At 45.3% G+C, this 24785-nt stretch overlaps 1 protein-coding gene across 1 annotated transcript in view; it reads right to left on the bottom strand.

Annotated features, from left to right (window-relative positions):
• LOC127048946 (disrupted in schizophrenia 1 protein-like) overlaps positions 1-24785 on the bottom strand; it is a 242375-nt gene that overhangs the window by 212933 nt on the left and 4657 nt on the right. Inside the window, exon 2 of the mRNA XM_050949085.1 lies at positions 19024-19195. The gene's annotated coding sequence lies outside the window, so the exon portion shown is untranslated. The remainder of the gene's footprint in view (positions 1-19023; positions 19196-24785) is intronic.

Here is a 24785-nt window from a genome sequence, read left to right on the forward strand (position 1 = left end):
TTTTGTTTGTAATTTAAAGCAATTGTGCCAAGAGTAATTGGGGTTATGTCTGGCAGCCCTAGTGAAGCAGCTCTTTGCTATTCATTAGACTCTGTGAGGTTGATGGGAACCTAGTGAGGGTTGGAGCCTGCAGGACCTAGTGCTTGCAGCAACCACAGTGCTTGATTCTGAGTGCATGGCACACCGAGCATGCTACCAGACATCTAAGGGTATTGTCTGTGTAGCAAAGAAAAAAAGCTCTGTGCCAGCCACAGGTTTGCTGTGTAGACATACCCCAAGAGCCAGGAGTAGCACAGCACTCTCAGCAGCTCCCAGTTTCTAGACCCTTATGAAGAGTTTGTGCCTGAGTACTAGCAGCAGCAGCACCCTGATCACTGACATTGCTACAGCATCAAGAAGGTTGCAGGCCCAGCTGAAGACAGTTAGCCACTCTTTATTGGGGGATTATGAGCATCTGGGTGGCAATTACTAGGGTAATGATATAATTGAGAGAATATAAGTAGAAGGAACAGGAAGCAAGGGGGGGAGCTCAGGAGGTGAGCTGGGTAGAAAGTGCCTGCTGCAAGAAGCCTGTGCTAGGCTCTCTGTATAAAAGAGCAAAAGGACAAAATGTACAAATGGTGGAAGGAAAACAGCTCGGGTGTGTTTATGACAGTGAGGTGATAGAAACAGGTTAAGCAGTACAACCCGAGGTAACTGAAATAGAACCCTGTGACAGAGTTATAAGGGGTTTTTCTGCTCCTTTGCTGATGTTAATAGAGATCTTTTTTGTGGATGAGAGAATAACACCAGCGAACATCCTTGGGGCCACCTCTCCTCCACACTCCCTGCCTGTCCATATACATATCTGCTTGGCTGTCTCTTCATTTCAGTTTTGCTGATAAACACCCTCTTGCAAAGCCTGGGGAAGAGCATGCATGTGAATGTTCCCCAGGGCAAGAAAGTGATGTTGTCAGGCTAGTGCTTGGGACAGGAAGTTCAACTGACCATTAACAAGAATACTGTCAAATGCATAACAAAAACAAATTGCAGGGGGGGAGGGAGAGGAAAATCACTGGTGCCAACTGTCCCAAATCTCACAATATTAGGAAATTCAGAGTTACGATTAAAAGAAATCCAACATGAAGGTCTGGAAGTGCACAATTAAGGCAGGCAACCGGCTGTAGCTCTGCCCTGTAGTGACACCACAAGGCAAAAAATTGGAATTAATCATGTATTTAAAAAAAACAACAATTTAATCTAATCTGGGACTAAAAACTGTTATGCACTAAACATAATTGTGTGGTTATTGCACAGTGTCACTACAGGGCAGAGCTTGGGCTGTTTGGGTGCCCTAACTGTGTACTTCTATGCCTTAAAAAGTTTTTATTTCTTTCAAATTTAACTGTAATTCTGAAATCCCTGGGTTTATAACCCTTGTTTTGGAGATAATTACAACATCCTTGTGCGGTTTTTACTCTTAGGATATTGCTATGTATTGAACCTTAACGCTAGTTTAATTAAGAGATTCATACAGTTTAAGGCCACAAGGGATCATTAGATCATAGAATATCAGGGTTGGAAGGGACCTTAAGAGGTCATCTAGTCCAACCCCCTGCCCAAAGCAAAACCAATTCCCAACTAAATCATCCCAGCCAGGGCATTTGGTCTGATCTCATATATATCACAGCCTGTTCAATTTCACCCAGTTATCCCTGTATTGGTCCCAATAAGTTGTTTGGCTAAAATATGTCTTCCAGAAATGCATCCATCCTTGTTATCCAGACAGCAAGATATGGAAAATCCATCCCATCCCTTGATAGTTTGGTCAAATGGTTGAATCACCTTCACTGTTAAAAAAATGTGCCTAGTTTCTCATCTGAATTTGTCTGGCTTCAGCTTCTAACTATTAGGTCTTGTTATGTTGCTTTCTGATAGTAAATGGCTCTTTAATCTATCTGATCTTTTCTTCACATGAAGGCACTTACACACTGTAATCAAGACACCTCTCAGGGTCTTCTTTCATAGCTTCCAGGGCCCGAGGGCAACTGTGATAAGCCAGAGTGACCTCCTGTATAACACAGGCCATAGAATTTCCGTGAAATAATTTCTGTTTGAATTAGAGCAGATCTTTAAATAAAATCCAATCTTGATTTAATAATTGCCAGTGATGGCGAATCCCCCCACAACTTTAGATAAATAAACTATGCTCACTGTTAAAAATTTACACCTTATTTGCCATCTGAATTTGTCTCACTTCAACTTCCAGTATTTGGATCTTGTTATACCTTTGTCTGCTAGACTGAAGAGCCCATTATCAAATATTTTTTCCTTACCTAGGTAGTTAGAGACAATGATCGAGTCACCTGTTCGTCATTCGTTTTGAACAGCTAAACAGTTTGAGTGTTTTAAGTCTCTTACTGGAAGACATTTTTTCCACCCCTTATTTTTGTGGCTCTTTTCTGCACCCTCTTCAGTTTTCCAACATCCTTTCCAAAATGTGGACACCAGAACTTGACATAGTATTCCAATATCTGTCTCTCCAATACTGGATACAATGCTAAAAATTACCTCCTTTCTCCTCTATTTATACATCTATGGTTCACATTAGCCATTTTTATCCTTGCCTTTGCAGGGGGAACTCACATTGAGTTGCTTGTCCACTCTGACCCCTAAAACTTTCTCAGAGTCACTGCTTTCCAGAATACAGTCTGAATTCCTTGTTTCTAGATGTATAACTTGGCATTTGGCTGTATTAAAAGCTATTTTGTTTGAATAGGCCCAGTTTACCAAGCAATGCAGATTGCTCTGTATTTCTGCCCCATCCTCATTGTTACCACTCTGCCAATCTTTGCAACATCCACAAATTTTATCAGCAGTGACTTTTATCTTTACTTCTAGGTCATTGATGAAAATGTTGAAAAGTATCAAGTCTACTACTGATCTCTGCGGAACCCCATTAGAAACACCCCATTTGAGATTTGTCATTTAGACAGTTCTTAATCTGTTTAAAATATGCTTTATTGATACTGCGTAGCACTAATTTTTTTAGACAGAATGTCATGCAGTACTAAGTCAAACACCTTACAAAAGTTTAAGTATATTACATCTACATAATTACCTTTATCAACCAAACTTTTAATCTCACCAAAGAATAAAATCGGGTTTATTTAAGAAGACATATTTTCCATAAAACAATGATGACTGGTGTTCATTATTCATTAAGTCTTATCTTTTAATTCTTTATCAGTTAATCTTGTATCATCTTTTCCATTATCTTGTCCAGGATTGATGTCAGTCTAATTGGCCTATAGGTACCCGGGTCATCCTGCTTGCCCTTTCTGAACACTATCACAACGGTAGCACTTCTTCCAGTCTTCTGGTATTTCCCTGGTGTTCCAAGATGTATTCCAAAATTAACATCAGCAGTCCAAAGACACTGTTTTAGCACTCTTAAGTGCAAGTTATCCAGGCCTGCTCACTTAAAAATGTTTATCCCTGGTGGATGTTTAACATCCTCCTTTGTTACTAATGGAGGGGAAAGTACTTCATCATCCTCAGGGGATACAAACACATCATCCTGCTTCTTCCCAATACGAACAGAAATATTTATTGAACACTTCTGATTTTCTGCTTCGTTATTAACAATCTTACCATCTCCAACAAGTGATGAGCCTATACTACTATTAGAATTTCTTTTGTTCTTAATATATTTTAAATCCTTTTTATTGTCCTTAGCCCTGCCAGCCATAGATTTTCCCCTGATGTTGTTTTTATTTCTAATTGCTGCCTTCCCTACACCCCTAATGTAGTTTGTCATCTGACAACTGAAGGGGGAGGATGGGGGGAGGGGAGCCAGAGGGTAAAATGACAGGAATCTACATGTCTTAGTCAATAGAAAAAAATAAATTACATTTGGTGAGCAGAACTTCACAAGTCCTTGCTCGTCGACCAGGCACAAACATTTCTCTGACTGCCTATAGGCTAAGCCAGTAGCCAACCCTGTATTACTACTCTGCTGGCAGTAATGCTGCTGGCTATATGATTAGAATTTTCAAGGAAACATTCTGGATGGTGATAGAAACCACACACAAACAATTCTGGGAAATATCGTTGTCTAAAATAGATTTTTACTTCAAAAAACTCAGCTAAATGAATTTTAAAAACCTCTCATTTTAATCTCAAACTCAGGAAATAACATCAGATGATACAAAGATTGTCATTTGTTAAGACCTGGAAATAGGAAGGGAGATCGGTTTCAGACACCATCAGATAATGCCATTGCCAGAGGATGTTATTACAGTTTTAGGCTAAATATAAAATATAAATAACTTGTCTTATGCAGTACAAACTATCTGCTGGCTATGGGCAATTATTGTGAGATAATACATGGAAGTCTGCCTGCTGGATTTGTTGGATTTCTAACTGAAGATATGATGTACTTTTGTGTATGGTGTATTATCATCTCCTACTACAATAATGTTCTAATTCTGTTGCCTGTATTTATGGACCTACTTTAATGCATTGGTGGTAAAATAATAGGCTGAGAGTATTGTTCAGCAAACTAAACTAAGCCAAGTCCATAATAAGGGATTACTTTCCTTTCAGAAAGTACAAACACCTCTAAAAGACTTATATTCCATCTGAATGAATTACTTTTCCTACCACTTGTCAGCATTAGAAATTGGCCAGTGGCCCAAAGCCTACACTTTAATCAACAGACTAATAAAATATTGATCAGCAACACGAAAGAGCCAGCTGCACATAGAACAGCAATTGTGGGGATGTGGGGAGAAGGTTGTAGTGATTGCTGCCAAAATATTCATCTTGGTTAGATACAATTCCAAGTAACTTCACTTTTGTGTGATGCAAAATCCTGATCTCTGTAATAAAACCTTCACAAGAATAGAAAATACCCTAACGAGTTATTCCAAAAGTGGGCTGGGGTCTGGAAACTGAACTGCCATCCTTCCCGTGGAGAAAAGCCCTCCAGAAAAGAGAAGAGGCATAGGGGCAAAGCAATGTGAAGAAAATATGCACAGACGCTCCTAGCCTGATATGCCTGTCCCAGCACCTCTCATAAGCAACACGTTCACTTGGCAACATCTAAAGGGAAAAGGAACAGTCAAAGGAAGGAAAGAACAAAACAAAACAAACCCAGGGCAGGAATGAATTCTACGACCTTCTGCAGTTTGTTCCATTGCTAAACCAATAACCAGGACAAACTCGGGTCCTGTTTCAGGATGGAATCCTGACCTCACTGAAGCTAATGGCAGAACTTTCATAGAGTTCAATGGGGCTAGGATTTCACCCTCAGCTTCTAAAATAGGCTAAACCCAGACTTTGCACATGCTTTTGAAACATACAAGCATGCCAACATATTCAGTATACAATCTAATTTCCAGGTATAGCAATGTTATCAGGTTTATTATAATTTAATTATCACATGTATTTTTCTCTGGATGCTATCACAGAAAACAGAAAGATCCCAGTAAAAAGGAATGTATGGGTCTTGACAGGGCCACATTTCTCAACTATATGCTACATAAAACATTAAACATGGGATGGCACCATTCAAAATATTAAAACTGGCTTCTGCAAAATATTCTTCTAAAACAAATGAAGGCCATTAGAACAGTCCAGAAGTGTGCTGTCAACTGCTAAAAATGGAAGTGTTGCTTCCCCCTTTACACTCTTATTTCCTCATTCCTTTATATATATCTTTAAAAGGAACAAGAACAAAGATATCTAGTTGGCTTATGAAAGAAGAACAAAATGGTTTCAGATTCTCAGGAGTGTAGCCTGGAGTCTGAGGATTGTGGAGTGGGGAAAAGATATTACAGGGTACATTTCAGAAGGGCAGCCTTGCTTTTGCAAATGCAATTTGCATCCTGATTACTTTGTATTGAATAGTGAACAGATTCTCAGATTTGTGCCCACAGTTAATTTTGCCATTGCCAAAAGGTGGCACCAAATGTGCTGGTACAAACTGCACCTATGAACAGGGAAGCCATGCCTCAGCCCTTGTGAAAATGTACCTGCATACAAAAGGGAGAAGAAAAGCAAGAAAAGAGGGAGTATATGGTGAGACAGAGGAAAGGATGAAAGAAGAGCAATGGAAGGACAAAGTCAAAAGAGGAAAGATGGGAAATGAAAGAAAAGTGATGAGTCACGAGAGAAAAGGGAGAGAGAGAAAGGAAAATGGAGAAGAGGTTAAAAAAAAGCAAAAAAACCCCCAAATGTCTGGGAATAGAGAACAGGCAGAGAGAAGGCAAAAGGGGATCACTGAGCAACATGGTGACTTTCACCAAAACCTTCAATTTCTCTCTCCACATAATCTTATGAAGGGGCAGCTGCGGCTTGTCAGGAGAAGTCATCTCCTTTCCTGTGAAACAGGGTGGGATTTCCCATTAATGATCAGTAGAACTTTAGGTCTCCCATCAGACCTGCAAGATCCCTTGGATGAGAAAGTTACTTTAGATATAGGCTTACTGTTCCAGCTCACTCCTGATTAGAGTTGGGCAAATTTTTTGGACAAGTAGTTTATATGATGAAAAACAGTTTGGCTCAATCCAAAACTATTAACGAACTTGACACAAATAGTTCCAGCCATTCACAAACCAGCCAGAAGAGGAGGTGCTGGTGGTGACCCAGTGCTGATGCTTCCCTCCCACTTTTATAATCTTGACAGTGCTGTGCAGAACAAACAGGGAAGCTGCAGTCCAAATGACAAAGTATGTACATATAGAATTTCTAATTTACATTTTTAAAATTCCTTTTTAGGACATGATTAGTTGCCAACTTTTTTGAGATTTTTCTGCTAGAACAGATGAACACCCCTGCACATAGACCACCAAAAAAGCACTCAGTTTTCCAGTGTCACTGGAATCTTGCATTGTTTCAAGACTAAAGTGTTCCTTTTATTAGCAGTGTACTGGGGAAGTTAGAGAAAGCTACAGTTACAGTTGTGAAAACATTACAGCCCCTTAATAAGTATAGATTTACCACTCAGCACAATATTTACTGTTAAAATCTTGCAGGTGGTTCATAAAGTTAGATGGAGTTACCATGTAATATTGTGGTGAATATTAACAATTTTTAAATTGTTTTAGTGGGGGGAGGGTCATTGTCTTTAATGGAGGTTTACAAATAAGCAAAAAAGCAGAGGCAACTTATGAGGGCAGGGAGGAAATGCGGGGTCACATGGTGCTACCAGGCCCCCTCCTCTGCACAGCAGCTAAGCCAGTGAGCTGTGCAAGGTGGGAACTGGGAGAGGCAGAGGCAGGAGCAAAGGAACAGCTGAGAGCTGCTCAGAGGTGCTGCTGCTTTAGTTCTAATGGAAGAGGAAGAGGAACAGCTGGGAGCTGCAGGGAGGGGCTGCTGCTTTCCTGGAAGTGGGGACCTGCTTCCCAGAAGGGAGAGGCCTGCCTAGAGGATGTGGGGTTGTGCCTCCTCCCACTGTCCGCAGGCATGGATTGTCTGTGCAAAAAATCAATAAATTCAAGATACATATATGGAAATATTACTTCCTCACGGCCAACCTGCAATGCAACTATTATTAAGAAAATTATGAATCAGAGAAATGTAGAGCTAGAAGGTACATTGAATGGTCACCTAAACCAGCACGTGCACTGAGGAATGACCAAGTAAACTTACAACGTCCCTGAGAGGTGTTTGCCCAACCTGTTCTTAAAAACCACTAGTGATGGGGATTCCACAACCTCCCTATTCCAGAGTTTAACTATCATTATAGTTAGAAAGATTTTCCAACAATCTCCTCTAAATCTCCTTTCCTGCAGATTAAGCTAATTAATTCTTGCCCTACCTTCAGGGCATATGGGGAACAATTGATCACCTTCATCTTTATAACAGCCCTTAACATATTTGAAGACTGTTACCAGCCTCCCCTGCCCCCCAGTTTTCTTTTCTCAAAACTAAATATGCCCATTTTTTAAATCTTTCCTGATAGGTCAGGTTTTCTAAACCATTTATAATTTTTGTTCTCCTTTGGACTCTCTCCAATTTGTCCACATCATTCCTTAAGTGGTGCACCCACAACAGGCCACAGTACTCCAGCTGAGACCTCACCAGTGCCAAATAAAGTGGGACAATTACCTCCCACATGGTACATGTGACACTTCTGTTAATACACCCTAGAATCATATTAGCCTTTTTTTACAACTGCATCACATTGTTGACTCATATTCAGTTTGTGATCACTATAACCTCCAGATCCTTTTAAGCAGTAATACGACATAGCTGGTTATTCCCCATTTTGTAGCTGTGCATTTGATTTTTCCTTCCTGAGTGAGGTATTTTGCACTTGTCCTTATTGAATGTCTTCTCATTGATTTCAGACCAATTCTCCAATTTATCAAGGTTGTTTTGAATTCAAATCCTGTGTTCCAAAGTGCTTGCAACTCTTTCCAGTTTGGTGTCAGCCACAAATTTTATAAGTATAATCTCTATTTCATTATCCAAGTCATTAATCAAAATATTGAATAGTACTAGACCCAGGACAGACCCCTGCAGATCCCTTCTAGATACATCCTCCCAATCTGACAGCAAATCATTGATAACTACTCTTTAAGTATAGTAATTTAATCTAAATCACATTTCCCTAGTTTGCTTATGAGAATGTCATGTGAGACTGTGTCAAAAGCCTTACTAAAATCAAGATAGATCACGTCTACTTTTCCCCTCCTCCATCCACTAGGCCAATAACTCTGTCACAGAAGGAAATTATATTGGTTTAGCATGATTTGTTCTTGGCAGTTGTATACTGACTATTCCTTATAAGCTTATTACTCTCTAGGTGGTTACAGATTGTTTAATCATTTTAATAAAAAATGGTATTGTGCTAACAGCTGGACTACAGAGCACTGACAAATATTTGAAGTGCATTCGCTGTTGGACAAAAGTTTTTTTGAATAAAGGCTGTGAGAAGAGTGAGCTCCCCCAATAGCATCTGGAAGTTCCTGCTGCAATCATATATGCCTGTGGTGTAATGTACAGAAAAATTACAAAGAGGCAAAAAAGAAAAGGCAGGAAATTCTCACAATTGCCTATTTCCCTTCACTAAATCAAGCAATTGCATGATCATAAAACTTGACTGAATTGCAGGAGTGAGTCATAGCATTCGAATCTAGAGTATCCACTAATTGTTTTCGTGGAAGAGGCTCAGGGAAGTATGAAGAAGGATTTTATAGGATATTGTTTTACTGATATGTGACCTCTGTGTTCCTTTCAATGCTAGCAAACCTAGTCATTTCAGTTTAAAAGCTTACTTTGTATTGAATTTCCATAGTGATATTTATCTTCCAGTTTTAGGCACCACAGGATAGAAAATTACGCCTTGCCTGTGGCAACTCTGGAGCTCTGGTGAAGGAGCTCTCTGCTGCCATCTAATGGTGAACTGGAGGAAGAAGTGGAATGGGCCAGACCTTATGTGCGTATTGTTCCCATCATCCCAGTGTGAACAACTTGGTCATTTTGGTTAAGATTCATTTAAGTTTTGTGGGTACAGGTAATGAAATGTTATAATCATTATTGTGTGACAAAAATACAATAGAACTGTACTTTCTTTGCCCTGAGTGACAATAGACAACACAGAGGCAGTGGCAACATGCCCCTACACAGCATCCATAGAACTGAAATCTCTATTGGTGGGTTAGGAGCCTGAGGACCCAGACTCAGCGTTACAGACAGAGACAACAGTGCAGTGAGAAATGGCTTATAGGGAACATTATGATGAGAGATGATATGGAGACAGTATTGCATCAAGAGATGGCACAGTGACAGCATCCCGGCTAGAGAGGACACAGGGTGGTAGGAAGGTAGAGACAACCCATGCCTGCTGATAGTGGGGGGTCAGAGGGAGAGCATTCAGCTTCAGCAGTGTTATTGAGCATGCTCTGTTCATGTGAGCATGCTCCATACAAACCAAGCAGCAAATCTAGGGGGGCACGTGACCCCCCCCCCCAGGCACCGCTTTTGTAGGAAGGCATCTCTCCATTGAAGCCAGGTATAAGCGCCAACTCCACAGGTTAGTGTGCACTGCAAACATCCCTTAAAAAGCTGTTTTAACAGAAAGGGTTACGTGTGTAGTTTTTAATCACCTCATTTTTCTGTTACTCTTCAGGAGTCTTACAACTTTCCTTATTACTAGCTGACCATCAGTATGTCAGATACTTATGTGTGCTTGTCTAAATTCACAGAACCCCACTCACTGCTTTCCTGTTGAATACAAGAAGTAAAAAACTCAGAGCCAATCCCTGCAAGTCTGTACCCAAGCAAACTCCCAATGACTCTAAGAAGAGTTTGTGTCATTGGAGGATATTGCTTTCAGCATTATTAGTGTGCTGGAGATACCATCTGGAACTTTGGCAAGGGTTTTCAAAAAGGCTTATAGGGCTTGAGCACCCAACTTCATGTTTAAATACAATGGGAGTTGGAGGTCAAACTTCCATTGGCCCCAGAAAAAATCCCAGTCTTTGTTAAGTTGTTTTGAGGCAGAAACAGTCTGGAAAACTTCTCTCAAAACTGATCTCTCCCCAAGGCAATGTAACTGTACCTGGTCTCCAATAAGGCCAGCATCTCATTCTGCTACAATAATCCAAAAAGCATTTTGTATTACAGATCGGTGTCTGGCCCCATTGAAGCTACAGGAGGCTAAAAGGGGCTCAGATCTGACAGTGATGAACACAGTATAACTCTCTTGGATGGATTAGCTATGACTGAGGGCCTGGGCCTGTGTGGTACTGAACAGTTTCAGCTCCCATGGAGCTCAGCTTGCAGGGACCACTCAGCCTTTGCAGGGTTGTGCCTGCAAAGGACAATGGCTTAAATGAAGTTCCAGTACTTTAATACATCTTATTTAGGGATGTGCCTCATAAGCAACTTTTTGACCACCTCTACAAAGAAATACATCTTCCCAGTGATATTTCCAGCACTTTCAATGTGTATTTAACCTCATCAGTGACTAGTATAAGTGTTCTTCCACTGGGGTTATCCAGATAATAACTCTGGGTTATGTTATATAAGGTAGAATAATTTCTTACCTTCTTTAAAGATGAACTAAAATACTTTTTTGAAAAACGTGTGTGTGGCCCTGGCTGCTTGCATGTTAAGAATGCCCTGCTACCGAGAGAGGCTAGAGGATATATGGGGTGCAGGAGGCAGGAAGAAAGTGGAAGCAGAACTGTGAGGAGAACAGAAGCAGATGCTGAGCAGAGGAATTGATACCCATCAATTCCTGACTTTCATTTTAGAGAGACCCAGAGGTGAAAGTAAGCTGGCGGTAAGAAAAGGAGACTGACTGAGGAAGGGAAAGAGAAGCCTGCTCCCTGCATAAGAATAGTTTAAACTCAGCTGTTCCCTGATGGTTCAGCCCCCAGGGCTAGGTTTCTGGCCTCCTTGTTAATTTCACTCACAGTAGCTGGGGGGAGGGTGTGTTTGACCATGGCAGGGGCAGTCCCTGTCTGCCCCTGGGGATGAGGGGATCTCTCCTATTAATATACACAACAAATACAAGCATTTGGCTGCACAGTTTAAATCCTGAGCTAATAAAAGCAGGTGGAAGGGGAAAACACTGTCACATTGGTTTCTTGTCTCCTCCCTCCCCATCCTCCAGCCAGGCTGCAGTCAAGGCTCTGAATTCCTACCCATTCCTCCTAGCAGGGGTTTTCCTCTAGGCTCTAGCTTGCAGTAGACTGGCTGAGATGCCTGCTGTTGCTGCCTGCAGAAGAACAGTTTAAACTCAGCTGTTCCCTGTGCAGTTCAGTGCCCAGAGTTAGGAACCATTTCTGGCATCGTTGTTAATTTCACTCCCAGTTGTTGTTGGGTGTGTGTGACCGTGGCAGGGGCAGTTCTTTTCTGCTCCCGGGATGAGGGGATCTCTTAAACACAATCAAAATCAGGAACCATTTCCAAGTTCAAATCTATCCCATTCCCTCCCCAGCAGAGGATCATGGTTGTGATGTCCAAACCGCTTGCAGATGCTCTTTGAAATGTTACTGTTTAAAAAAAAACAACACAAAAAGCATGGAGAACATGGTGGAAAGATGTGTCATGATGATTAGGGTTTATTTTGGGTAAAGCAACTAAAGATTTACAAGGAAAGCAAATAGCCCCCATAGACAAAACCACAACGGGATTGGAGGGGAAAACTGAATATTCAGTGAAATTATTGTTCCTCCTTTGAAAGAAATAGTAGTTTTCATTCCATTCCACCCTCTTTCTATATTGATTTAAACACTTGAAATGTCCTTAGGACAGCGGGTGCAATCTCAGATCTCTTTTTGTTTTGTCCTGCCTGCAGAGTGCAGAGGCTGAAATTGATAAAACTTTCTTTAAATATCTTGTATATTTCATGAAGGCTATTCCAGTTGTCCTTCATTCACCCCTGACTTTCCCTTCCTCTCCTCCTCCCCCGCCCCCCCCCCCCCCCCCCCCGGCTCCCTCTCTGGCTGGCTGGCTGTGGTTTTTGTCTTGATTGTTTACTCCTTGGCTGACCCAGCCCAGCGGCACCTGCTGGCTCTCTGCAGGCAGTAGCCCACAGGGACCGTTTGCTGGGGTCACTGCTGGTCGGTGGGAGGCTGCAGCTGCATTGTTTGTGACACATTCATACACATACACGCAGTATGTATGTGTATGTGTATGAATGTGTGTGCCACAAACAATGCAGCTGCAGCCTGTCGCCGACTGCCCCGACCCCAGCAACGGCCCCTACTATTGTATTTTAGTAGTATTGGAGATCCCCTCATCCAGGGGGCAGAAAAGAACTGCCCCTGCCAGGGTCAGACACAGCTTCCCTCCCACCCCCCCTCAACAACTGGGAGTGAAATTAACAAAGATGCCAGAAACCTCTCTTAACCCTGGGGGCTGAACCATCAGGGAACAACTGAGTTTAAACTGTTCCTATGCAGGAGGCAGTCTCTCTGCTGCAAGCTAGAGGGAAGCCTCTGCAGCAGCTGCTGAGTGCCAGGCAGGGAGAAAGCACAGAGCCTAGCATCCGCAGCCTGGCTAGAGAAGGAGGAGGGAAGACACGGAAAAAATGTGACAGTGGAGTTTTCACTTTTTCAGGCTTATTCCAATAGTAAGGTTTTATTATAGACAGTACTGGTAGTAGTAATAGTAGCTTTATTTTCTCTATCTATGCTTCAGCCGAATCCCTGAGCCCTTTAAATCCTGATTTAAAAGCCCCAGGATTTAAAGGCCTCACCTCTTCCGATAGAGGCCACACCTCTTCCAGTTGAGGCCCCTCCCCCTCTGCAGGACTCTGGAGTACCGGTAAGTCCTTTAAGTTACTTTTACCCCTGGAGAGACCACAACAGCTGCATAACAGCACAAACTCAACCCATTTTCCACTGCCTTTGAAGGTAGAAAAGCAATGGCTTAGTTTAAAACACATCCCTTTGCTATGAATAAGTGATCCCAAGTGACTGAAGGAGACTGGAGCATTCTGATTGGAGTCTCCTCAGGGTACAGAATATGGGAGGGAGGGAGGGGAATAACAGTTTGACCATGACATAGGGAGACAGTTGTAAAAAACAGTTGTAAGAATCCTGAAGCTGTTTGCCTGGAAGGATAGAATTGTCTGTGCTTAAACAATTCATCATTATCATATCTCACTAAGGGAGTGAGACTATATGTTTTAATAACCTATTTTATATGTAGATGTGAAGTCTTGTGATTTGTAAGTTACATATAGGTTCAATTTTAGGATTGGCTATAGCACCCATTACTGAAGTAGCTCTGAGGTTTTCGCCCACTTCACAGAATCATAGAATATCAGGGTTGGAAGGGACCTCAAGAGGTCATCTAGTCCAACCCCCTGCTCAAAGCAGGACCAATCCCCAGACAGATTTTTGCCCCAGATCCCTAAATGCCCCCCTCAACTTAGCTACACAAAGGCCTTTGATTTTATACCTAAAGCTCAACATCCAAAAAGGCTCATAAACTCTTCTTGTACAGGTAACATGCTCATAATGTAAATAAGGTAATTTAGGGCTCAATTCTGCAAACACTTGTTAGTACATGTAATCTTTATGTATGAAAGCAGTGACTTCAAATGGTGTCATGCAAGCAAAGATTGCTCACTTAAGTGTTTCCAGGGTCAAGTCCTAAAAATTAAGCTTTTCATGGACATTGTCTTTTATTGGACAGCAGAACAACATGTAAAGTATTTTCTCTGTACTTAATTCACAGAGCTATACCACCTTGTTTGACCAAAAATGGCCTGGAGACAATGGTATTAACAGCTAACACAACACTCACTTCTAAATGCTTACTGCCAGATGTTCTGCAGCTTTTTTGACCAATACCTGTAGAGTACAGGATCTGTTAGATTGGATTTAAACATTTTTAGCTATTTTATCATCAACATTCATCCTCTGCTCCCTCCCCCCCCCTTTAATGCTACAGCCACAGTACTAGCTTTCCTAGCACAACAAAAAAAGAGCTCCCTTCCAATACAATGCAAATTTTGTACGTCTTTCACGCAAATTGTACCCCAAATTTTTTAAGGCAATTAAATAACATCTTATGTTGTTGTAAATATAAATTGAAAGTTCTCAGGGACAGAGACTTGTGCTCCTCAGTGGCTTATACTCCTAAGTAACTCTGGCACATCTGAAAATTCTTACCCTGTGTGAGTACCATGCTGAGGGAATTCAACCCCATTTGGAGGATCGAGGAGCTATTGTCATAGATAGAAACAACAACAACACCCATTAAGCAACATTTATTATATATGAGATGCCAGAGTCCCCGTTCCTAAAATAATCATTCTTTCACCTCACATTCAAGCTCATCTTTTGCTACACATATATGGAGACACGTGATAGACAAGAAGCAGAATTGGAATCCTTAAGGAAGAGAAAGCATGTGGAGGGGGGAGAGAGAAAATATTTCACACCACAAGATGGTAGCATTGACCTGTCTGACTGCTCATGCTACATGTTATGAGTGGAATGTGCTCTGCTGTTATCCATTTGGCGGGACTCACAGGAGAGGTTTCATATGGGTTCTGTTAAAGTGAGCCGATGAGGTATCTCTGATTATTTTCGCTGTGTATTCATTTCAGCACAAATACAGACACAGATTAAAACAGGCTGGGAAAATATGTAGCACAAAAAAAAGTGGATACAAGCATCACTTTTTAAAGTTGGTTTGAATTTCTCTGTAAATACTTTAAATGAACAGTATTATACCTGCTTTTTGAATTTTGCTCATTAATATTTTAGGTAAAAGGTGCATACAAATACTATTTACATTCTGATATATCGACAAAGGGATCTTAGCTGGTTCCTGTGTACATACTGGTGGCATGTGTGTACAAAGTATTTCAAGATTAGAAACAGTGTGGTCTAGTGTTGGGAGACCTGGCTCTGCCATCGGCCTGCTGTGGGACCTTGGAGAAGTCACTTCATCTACCTATGCCTCTCTTTCCCCTTCTATTCTTTTGTCTGTCTTCTATATTTAGACTGCAAACCCTTTGGAGCAGGAATTCTCTCTCCCTATATGTCTGTGGAGCACCTAGCACATTGGTTGGGGCTTAGAGGCACTGCTGTAATGCAGATCATTATAAAAACAGAATAACAGAAGTGAAAGATCATCCTGCTCTTTGCATCCCCAGCACAATTAGTAAACTGATGTCCAGTACCTCTGAGCTAACACCACAGTTAGTCCAATTTTCAGAATCCTAGAATGTAGGGCTGGGAGGCTTCTCAAAAGGCTCTCTAATCCATCCCCCATGCTGAGGCAGGATTGAGGCTATGTCTACACTGCACTTTCGTCGATAAAACTTTTGTTGGCAAGGGGTGTGAAAAAACACACCCTGACGAACAAAAGTTTTACTAACAAAAAGTGCTGGTGTGGACAGCACTTTCTTGACAGGAAATTCTCTCCCCACAACAAAGCTACTGCCCCTCACTGGGAGTGGTTTTATTTTGTCGGCAGGAGAGCTCTGTCCGGGTGACAAAGAGCGGCTACACTACATACCTTACAGCAGCATGGCTGTAGTGGCTCAGCTGTGCCACTGTAAGGTGCGTAGTGTAGACATATGACCGATGACCTCCCCAACCTCCCTATGTAACCTAATCTAGTGCCTAACGATCTCTATGAATTAGAAAACTTTTCCTAATATTTAACCTAAGTCTCCGTTGCTGCAAATTAAGCCAATTACTTCTTGAAGAACAATTGATCACCATCCTCTTTATAACAACTTTTGACATATTTGAAGGGTGTTATGTCCCACTTCATCCTTCTCTAAACATGCCCAGTTCTTTCAACCTTTCCTTATAGATCATTTTTGTTACTCTCCTCTGGACTCTCTCCAATGTGTTCACATCTTTCTTAAAGTGTTGTGCTCAAAACTGGATACAATGCACCAGCGGAGGCCCCACCAGTGCTGAGTAGATTGGGACAATTCCCTCTCAGTTCTTACATACAACACTCCTGTTAATACACCCCAGAATGATATTTGCCTTTCTCACAACTGCATCACGTTGTTGGCTCATGTTCAATTTGTGACCCATTATAATCCCCAGATTCTTTTCTGCAATATTACCTCCTTAGCCAGTTATTCCCCATTTTGTAGTTGTGCTTTGATTTTTCTTTCCTGAGCATAGTACTTTGCAGTTGTCGTTACTGAATTTCATCTTATTGATTTCAGACCAATTCTCCAATTTCTCAAGATTACATTGAATTCTAATCCTGTCCTCCAAAGTGCTTTTGGCAATGTCCTCTGGCATCCTGGTAGAAGTGAGTCTAGAGGAAGGATTACATGGAAAAGGTAGTGGCTTTGTGCACTAGAGGGAGTATCGTGCCTACAGGGAAGAGTGGCAAGAAAAGCAAACAGCTGTGGGACAAGTGAACAAATGGTAGCGTGGTCAAACCAGATATCATAAGCCATAGGTGCTGCCTTTTATTTTTCCCTGGGGGTGCTCCACCCCAACTCTGCCTCTGTTCCACTCCTTCCCCGAGCCCTACCCTCACTCTACCTCTTTCCAACCCTGCTCTGCCCCCTCCCACAAGGCTCTTACCCCGCCCGTCACTCATTGCTCTCTGCCCTCCCTCAAGTGCCTCTCCAAGTCACCAAACAGCTGATTGGCAGTGCTGCCAAACAGCTGTGGCTGGTGGGTGCTGAGCACCCACTTTTTTTTCCGGTGGGTGCTTGAGCCCTTGAGCACTCATGCAGTTGGTGCCTATGTCATAAGCTAAGCAAGGCCAAGGGGGGCAACATAGGACATTGGGCTTGTTGAGCTATTTGATCTTGTTTGGCAATGAAGGGCAGACCCTACATGACAGAAACCCCTTTATTTAAATAATGAGGGGCGAGTGTGATGGTGACATTGCAGTCTATATGGTTTTATAAAAATATGCTACTGAGTGAATATAATGCTTCATGCAAAAGGTCTTTTGTAAGGTATCATTACAAAGCTTATGATCTACTGAGTGTGATCATCCTATTTGTATAAATGTACCACTCTTGTATCTGAAACTAGAAATATGAAATAGAACTCTGATGGCCTATTGTAATTATGCAAAGTGGGGGCCATTAATGGTGGTTTAGAATCTTGATAACTCCCATTAACTGAAGACGGCTGTTTTACCTGTAAGCCTTCCTGTATACGTGTGTGCTGGCAAGTGGGCAATGAAGACTTGCAGTGACATGTGATCATGTCACCTGAACTGGAATCCATCTTCAACCTGGTGTCTTTCCATTGAGAAGAAGGGGGTGGGAACCCAGAGAGGGACAAAGGATTCCCGCCTTATGCAAAAGATATATATATAAAAAAAAAGAGCCATCATGAAGAATCCCCTAGATACCACCTGAGCTGGAACAAGAGCTGTATCAGAGGAAAGAATTGTGCCCAGGCCTGGAAGGTGTCCAGTCTGAGGAAAAAACTTACTGAAGCATATCTGAGGGTGATATTATCAGTATTCAGTTTGATTAGACATAGATTTGCACATTTTATTTTATTTTGCATAGTGACTTACTTTGTTCTGTCTGTTACTACTGGGAACCACTTAAATCCTACTTTCTGTATTTAATAAAATCACTTTTTACTTATTAACTCAGAGTATGTATTAATACCTGGGGAGGCAAACAGCTGTGCATATCTCTCTATCAGTGTTATAGAGGGTGAAAAATATGAGTTTGCCCCGTATAAGTGTTATACAGGGTAAGACGGATTTATTTGGGTTTAGACCCCATTGGGAGTTGGGCATCTGAGTGTTAAAGACAGGAACACTTCTGTTTGCTGCTTTCAGGTAAACCTGCAGCTTTGGGGCAAGTAATTCAGACCCTGGGTCTTTGCTGGAGCAGACGGGAGTGTCTGACTCAGCAAGACAGGGTGCTGGGGCCCCGAGCTGGCAGGGAAGGCAGGGGTAGAAGCAGTCTGGGCACACCAGGTGGCAGCTCCCAGGGAGTTTCTTTGATCCAACCCATCACAGTGATTATAAAAGGGAAACCCTTAAAAGTAATTACAGTAAAAGTATATTAGAAGCTGGTTTTAGAAATCAAATTGCAGGGGCTCAGAGTTCAGACAGCAGAGGAAAGGCACAATAGTAGCAAAGCATCAGCCTGCAAGCCTATGGGAGGAGCTGGGAGAAGACACATGACATCAGTACTGGCCAGTACTCAGGGAGGCATTGACTGGCTCCAGAAGAAGTTGTAGGCAAACATTCCTCTGTTAGGTTCCATAAACAGCCCTTTCAAAGTGATGTTAAGTGGGGTAAAAAGAGGGTAAACTAGTGGAAAATGGTGATCCTGAATGACTCTCTCCTAAACTAGAAACATGGTCCTTGCTTCCCAGACTTTACTTTGGCTTGTGAAGATTACAAACCTAAAAATAACCAAGGGCTGCTTGTCTGCAGAAGCAACGTGAGCCCTATCAACCCATCCAGACACCCACTGTCACATGGTACAATGGTTGTAATGGGATGTATGCAGACAGGCACATTGAAATAAATAGAAGCCTACCCAGACCCACCAGTTTCAGCAGCGTTTCTCAAAACGGAGTCATGAGCAAAACCAACCTGCATTCAGAGCCCAACAGATCTCTGCTTCTGGCAGCTGGAATAGACATGCTCCTGCATGGAGATGTTTCACCAAGAGCGTGAGCTAGGATGGAAATGACTAAGTCATGAGACCACTGTAGCCAATGGCTCAGGAGGATGGTGCAGCTCCTTCCCACCTGCTGGTCAGAACCTGAGAAACAAACAAGTTAAGAAATAGGAAGAGTCAGAAAATGAATGAGGGAGGCAAATGAAAAGAGAAAAAAAAGAGAGAAACAGCAGCATCGGTAAAAGACAGTTACTCACCTTTGTAACCGTTGTTCTTTGAGATGTGTTGCTCATATCCATTCCAATTAGGTGCGTGCGCGCCGCGTGCACGTTCGTCGGAGACTTTTTACCCTAGCAACACTCGGTGAGTTGGCTGGGCGCTCCCTGGAGTGGCGCCGCTATGGATCCTGATATATACCCCTGCCGGCCCATCCGCTCCTCAGTTCCTTCTTGCCAGCTACTCCGACAGTGGGGAAGGAGGGCAGGTTTGGAATGGATATGAGCAACTCATCTCGAAGAACAACAGTTACAAAGGTGAGTAACCGTCTTTTCTTCTTCGAGTGCTTGCTCATATCCATTCCAGTTAGGTGATTCCCAAGCCTTACCTAGGCGGTGGGGTCGGAGCGAGACATTGCGGAATGTAAGACCGCTGAGCCGAAGGCGGCATCGTCTCTAGACTGTTGGACCAATGCGTAGTGTGATGCGAAGGTGTGCACAGAAGACCAGGTGGCCGCGCGGCAGATTTCCTGTATGGGAACATGAGCCAAGAACGCGGCAGATGAAGCTTGAGCCCGAGTAGAGTGGGCAGTGAGATGGCCCGCCTGAGCATGAGCCAAGGCATAGCAAGCCCGAATACAGGATGTCACCCAAGATGCAATACGCTGGGAGGAGATTGCCATGCCCTTCGTACGTTCCGCCACCGCCACGAATAGCTGAGGTGAGCGCCGGAAGGGCTTGGTCCTCTCGATGTAGAAGGCGAGAGCCCTTTGGACATCCAAAGTATGGAGCTGTTGCTCTCATCGGGATGAATGCGGCTTTGGACAAAAGACTGGCAGGAAGATGTCCTGGTTAACGTGAAAGGCGGAGACGACCTTAGGGAGGAATGCCGGTTGCGGTCGCAGCTGTACCTTGTCCTTATGGAACACAGTATATGGAGGATCCACAGTCAATGCATGAAGCTCTGAGACTCATCTAGCCGAGGTGATAGCGACTAGGAAAGCTGTTTTCCAGGACAGGTACAGCAGCTAGCATGTGGCCAAAGGCTCAAAAGGGGGCCCCATGAGCCTGGTTAAGACGAGGTTCAGGTCCCAGGTAGGGGTAGGCCGTTTGACCTGTGGGTATAGTCGCTCCAAGCCCTTGAGGAATCTGGAAACTATAGGGTGGGAAAACACGGAACTGCCAGCTTCCCCCGGATGGAAGGTGGATATAGCCGCAAGATGTACTCGCAGAGAGGAGATCGCCAACCCCTGCTGTTTGAGAGACCACACATAGTTCAGGGTAGTAGGGACTAATGCAGAATGCGGAGAATGGCCGTGCTGGTTACACTAGTGGCAGAAGCGCTTCCATTTTGCGAGGTATGTCGAGCGCGTGGAGGGCTTCCTGCTCCCCAGCAACACCTGCTGTACTGCGGCGGAACAGCGCAACTCCGACTGGTTTAACCAGACAGGAGCCATGCAGTCAGATGAAGGGACTGCGGGTCCGGATGGTGCATCCTGCCGAAGTCTTGTGTGATCAGGTCCGGTCAGAGCGGCAGGGGAATTGGGTCTGCCAGGGACAGGTCGAGCAGCATGGTGTACCAGTGCTGCCTCGGCCAAGCCGGAGCGATCAGGATAAGGCGGGTTCTGTCCCTTCGGAGCTTGAGCAGGATTCAGTGGACGAGAGGGAACAGTGGGAAGGCGTAACAGAGGCGGCCCGTCCACAGAATCAGGAACGCATCCAACAGGGAGCCCGGGGAGCGACCCTGTAAGGAGCAGAACACCTGGCATTTCCTGTTCATTCTGGATGCAAACAGGTCTATGTGGGGAAAGCCCCACCTCCGGAAAATCGAATGGAGAACGTCCGGACGGATGGACCATTCGTGTGATAGGAAGGACCTGCTCAGGTGATCTGCGAGGGTGTTCCATATCTCCGGGAGAAAGGAGGCCACTAGATGTATGGAGTGGGCTATGCAGAAGTCCCACAGCCGTATCGCTTCCTGACACAAAGGGGAGGACTGTGTCCCGCCCTGCTTGTTGATGTAATACATGGCCGTTGTGTTGTCCGTGAACACTGCAACACAACGGCCGTGTAGATGGCGCTGAAACGCTTGGCATGCCAGCTGGACCGCTCTCAGCTCTCGCACATTGATGTGGAGCGTCAGCTCCCGGGGTGACCAAAGGCCTTCGGTGCGCACAAGCCTTAGGTGGGTGCCCCAGCCCAGCGAGGACACGTCCGTTGTTAGGGACATGGAGGGCTGGGGAGGATGAAACGGCAGGTCCGCACACACTCGGGATGATGTCTTCCACCAGTTGAGGGAGCCTAGAACATCCGGCGGAATTGTCAGAATAATGTCTATGGCGTCCCTGCCCAGCCGATAGTCCGAAGCGAGCCAGGTTGCAGAGGGCGCATTCGCAGTCTGGCATGCCTTGTGACAAAAGTGCATGCAGCCATGTGCCCCAGGAGAGCAAGGCAAGTACGAGCAGAGGTGGTTGGAAAGCTCTGAAGACTTTCGACAAGGGAGACTATGGCTTGAAACCGATGCAGGGGCAAACTGGCCATTGCAAGGTTGGAGTCCAGCATTGCCCCGATAAATTCTATCCTCTGCATAGGCACCAGGGTGGACTTGTCCAAATTGATGATCAAGCCTAGACGCATAAAAAGCTCCCTGATGATGGCGACATGGCTGATCACTTATGCCTCTGAAGTCCCTCGGATAAGCCAGTCGTCGAGGTAAGGGAAGATGTGTATTCGACGACGGCGCAGGGAAGCAGCAACGACCGCCATACACTTCGTGAAGACCCGAGGGGCCGAGGAAAGACCAAAGGGAAGGACAGTAAACTGGTAGTGACCCTGATTTACCACAAAGCGCAGATACCTCCTGTGCGGGGGATAAATTGCAATGTGGAAATATGCGTCCTTCATGCCGAGAGTGGCGTACCAGTCTCCGGGATCCAGGGAAGGAATGATGGTTCCTAGGGATACCATGCGGAACTTGAACTTTTTGATGAATTTGTTCAGACCTCGCAGGTCCAGGATGGGCCGGAGGCCCCGTTTTGTCTTGGGGATTAAGAAATATCGGGAATAAAACCCCTTGCCCCTTAACTCCTCCGGTACCTCCTCTATAGCTCCGATCGAGAGGAGCTTGCGAACCTCCTGAATGATGAGTTGCTCGTGAGAGGGGTCCCTGAAGAGGGACGAGGAGGGGGAGAAATAAACTGAAGACAGTATCCAAGCTCCACTGTACGTAGGACCCAACGATCTGAAGTCAGCTGGGACCATGCCGGAAGGAACGGGGAAAGGCGGTTGTAAAAGTGAAGAGGATCCAGGGAGGGAATTGGTACACTGCTCTCGGGCACACCCTCAAAAATTTGCTTTGGGTCCCGGTGGTGGTTTGGTGGGACCGGAATTGTTGCCCCCTTGAGGTCCCGACTGACGTCTGCGGGTAGTACAGCCTCGTCTTCGGGCAAGATCCTGTCTTGGCCGAGGCGGGGGGTAAGGGCGCTGAGGTTGGGAGCGGAAGGACCGTCTCTGAGTCTGGGGTGTATGCATTCCCAGCGAACGCATAATAACCTGGTTGTCCTTCAGACTCTGTAGTCTGGGGTCTGTCTTTTGCGAGAATAGACCTTGTCCATCGAATGGCAAGTCTTGAATGGTGTATTGTAGCTCAGGTGGTAGGCCGGAGGCTTGTAACCAAGATATGTGGCGCATAGCTATGCCAGAGGCGACCGTTCTGGCTGCAGAGTCGGCAGCATCTAATGAGGCTTGTAGTCAGGTTCTCGCGACCCTGTTCCCTTCCTCTAGGAGAGCTGTAAACTCCTGACAGGAGTCCTGGGGAACCAACTCGGTAAACTTGCCGACAGCTTCCCAGGTGTTATAGCTGTAGCGGCTTAAGAGGGCCTGTTGGTTCGCCACACGGAGCTGAAGGCCTCCAGCAGAGTATATTTTCCGGCCCAGCAAATCCATGCGCCTGGCCTCCCTAGATTTTGGCGCGGGGGCTTGTTGGCCGTGGTGCTCCCGTTCGTTGACTGATTGTACCACCAACGAGCAGGGGGAGGGGTGCACGTAGAGGTACGCATACCCCTTAGACGGCACCATGTATTTTCATTCTACTCCCCTAGCTGTGGGTGGGATGGAAGCCGGGGACTGCCAGATGGTGTCTGCTCTGGTTTGGATCGATCTGATGAAGGGGAGGGCCACCCTGGTTGGTGCTTCCGCCGATAATATACTAACCACTGGGTCCTCCACCTCAGGAACTTCCTCTACAGGAAGATTTATATTCTGGGCAACATGCTGCAGAAGATCCTGGTGTGCTTGGAGATCAATTGGCGGGGGCCCCGATGATGATGTGCCCGCTACCGCCTCATCCGGGGAAGAGGAGGATGACAACCCAGGGATGAGTGGGTCTTGGACTGACGCCTTGTCCTGGGGGACCTCCGTCTCCGGAACATCATGCTGCTCAGGTGCATGTGCAGAGTCTTCCTCCGTACCAGCGGGGGGAGGTTTGCTAACTCTGGCCTCTAGTGCATGGTGTTCCGAGCGGCCGGAGCGTGCTGGGCCCATTGGCTCGCCCTGGGCTTGGTGATAGGCCCAAGGTGTCCAAAAAGACCATTGAGGTGGTCCATGGTCCGGGTGGGCCTGCGCATCTGAACCCCCGTAGGAGGCGCTGTCCGCGTGTGAGGAGGCGGATGGGTAACGCGATGGCCCCGGAGGAGCTGAAGTTGATTGGGCCAGGTCTCTGCGCCCATAGAGCTCATCTCTGCGCGGTACCGGCGAACGGTACCAGGAACCGTGGCAGTATCGGGAGCGGGACCGGGACCTGCTACCAGCGCGGTGACGGGAGGTCGACCAGTGCCTTATATCGTCGTGCCGGGATCGGCTGCGATAAGTACATCGGTGCCGCGATCTGGACCGGTGCCAAGAGTACCATGACGGCGACCGGGATCTTGAGCGGTGCCACGAGTACGACCGGTACCGTGGAGAACGGTACTGGGACTGCGAGCGGCGCCGGGATCGGGAGCAATGTCGAGGCCGAGAGTGATCATGGGATCTAGATCGGGGCTAACGGTGTTCAGTGGTGCCCAGTGAAGGTGGTCGCACCATGGTGGGCTTGCCCAGCGACTGAATAACCCACACCGGCAGTGCTGGGGGTTGGGGCAATTCGGGCTGTGTTAGAGCGATTAGGTCCCGTGCCGCGGAGAAGGTCTCTGGCGTGGAGGGCACGACGAGCTCAACCACAGCGCATGCTGGGGAGCTGGTAGGCACCGGACTCAACGGCTCCTGTAAAGCCGGAATCGACGGTGCGGAGACAAGCGGTGCCGCGGCAGTTGACGGTGCCGGGCGGTCCGTCTTGGAGATACGCTCCGACTGCGGTGTAGCTGTAGGTGCCGCAGAAGCCTTGTGCTTCTTGCTCCTCAGGGAGAGGGAGCGGTGCTGGCTGGAGGGTTGGGCCGGTGAAGGGTGGGGACCAGGAGCCTTTATCGGTGCCGGGCGGTCCGGTGCGGAAGAGGCACTTGGTCCCGGTGCCGGAGTCGGTGCCG

This window comes from Gopherus flavomarginatus, chromosome 4 (genome assembly GCF_025201925.1).
Source record: "Gopherus flavomarginatus isolate rGopFla2 chromosome 4, rGopFla2.mat.asm, whole genome shotgun sequence".
NCBI classification, from domain to species: domain Eukaryota; kingdom Metazoa; phylum Chordata; order Testudines; family Testudinidae; genus Gopherus; species Gopherus flavomarginatus.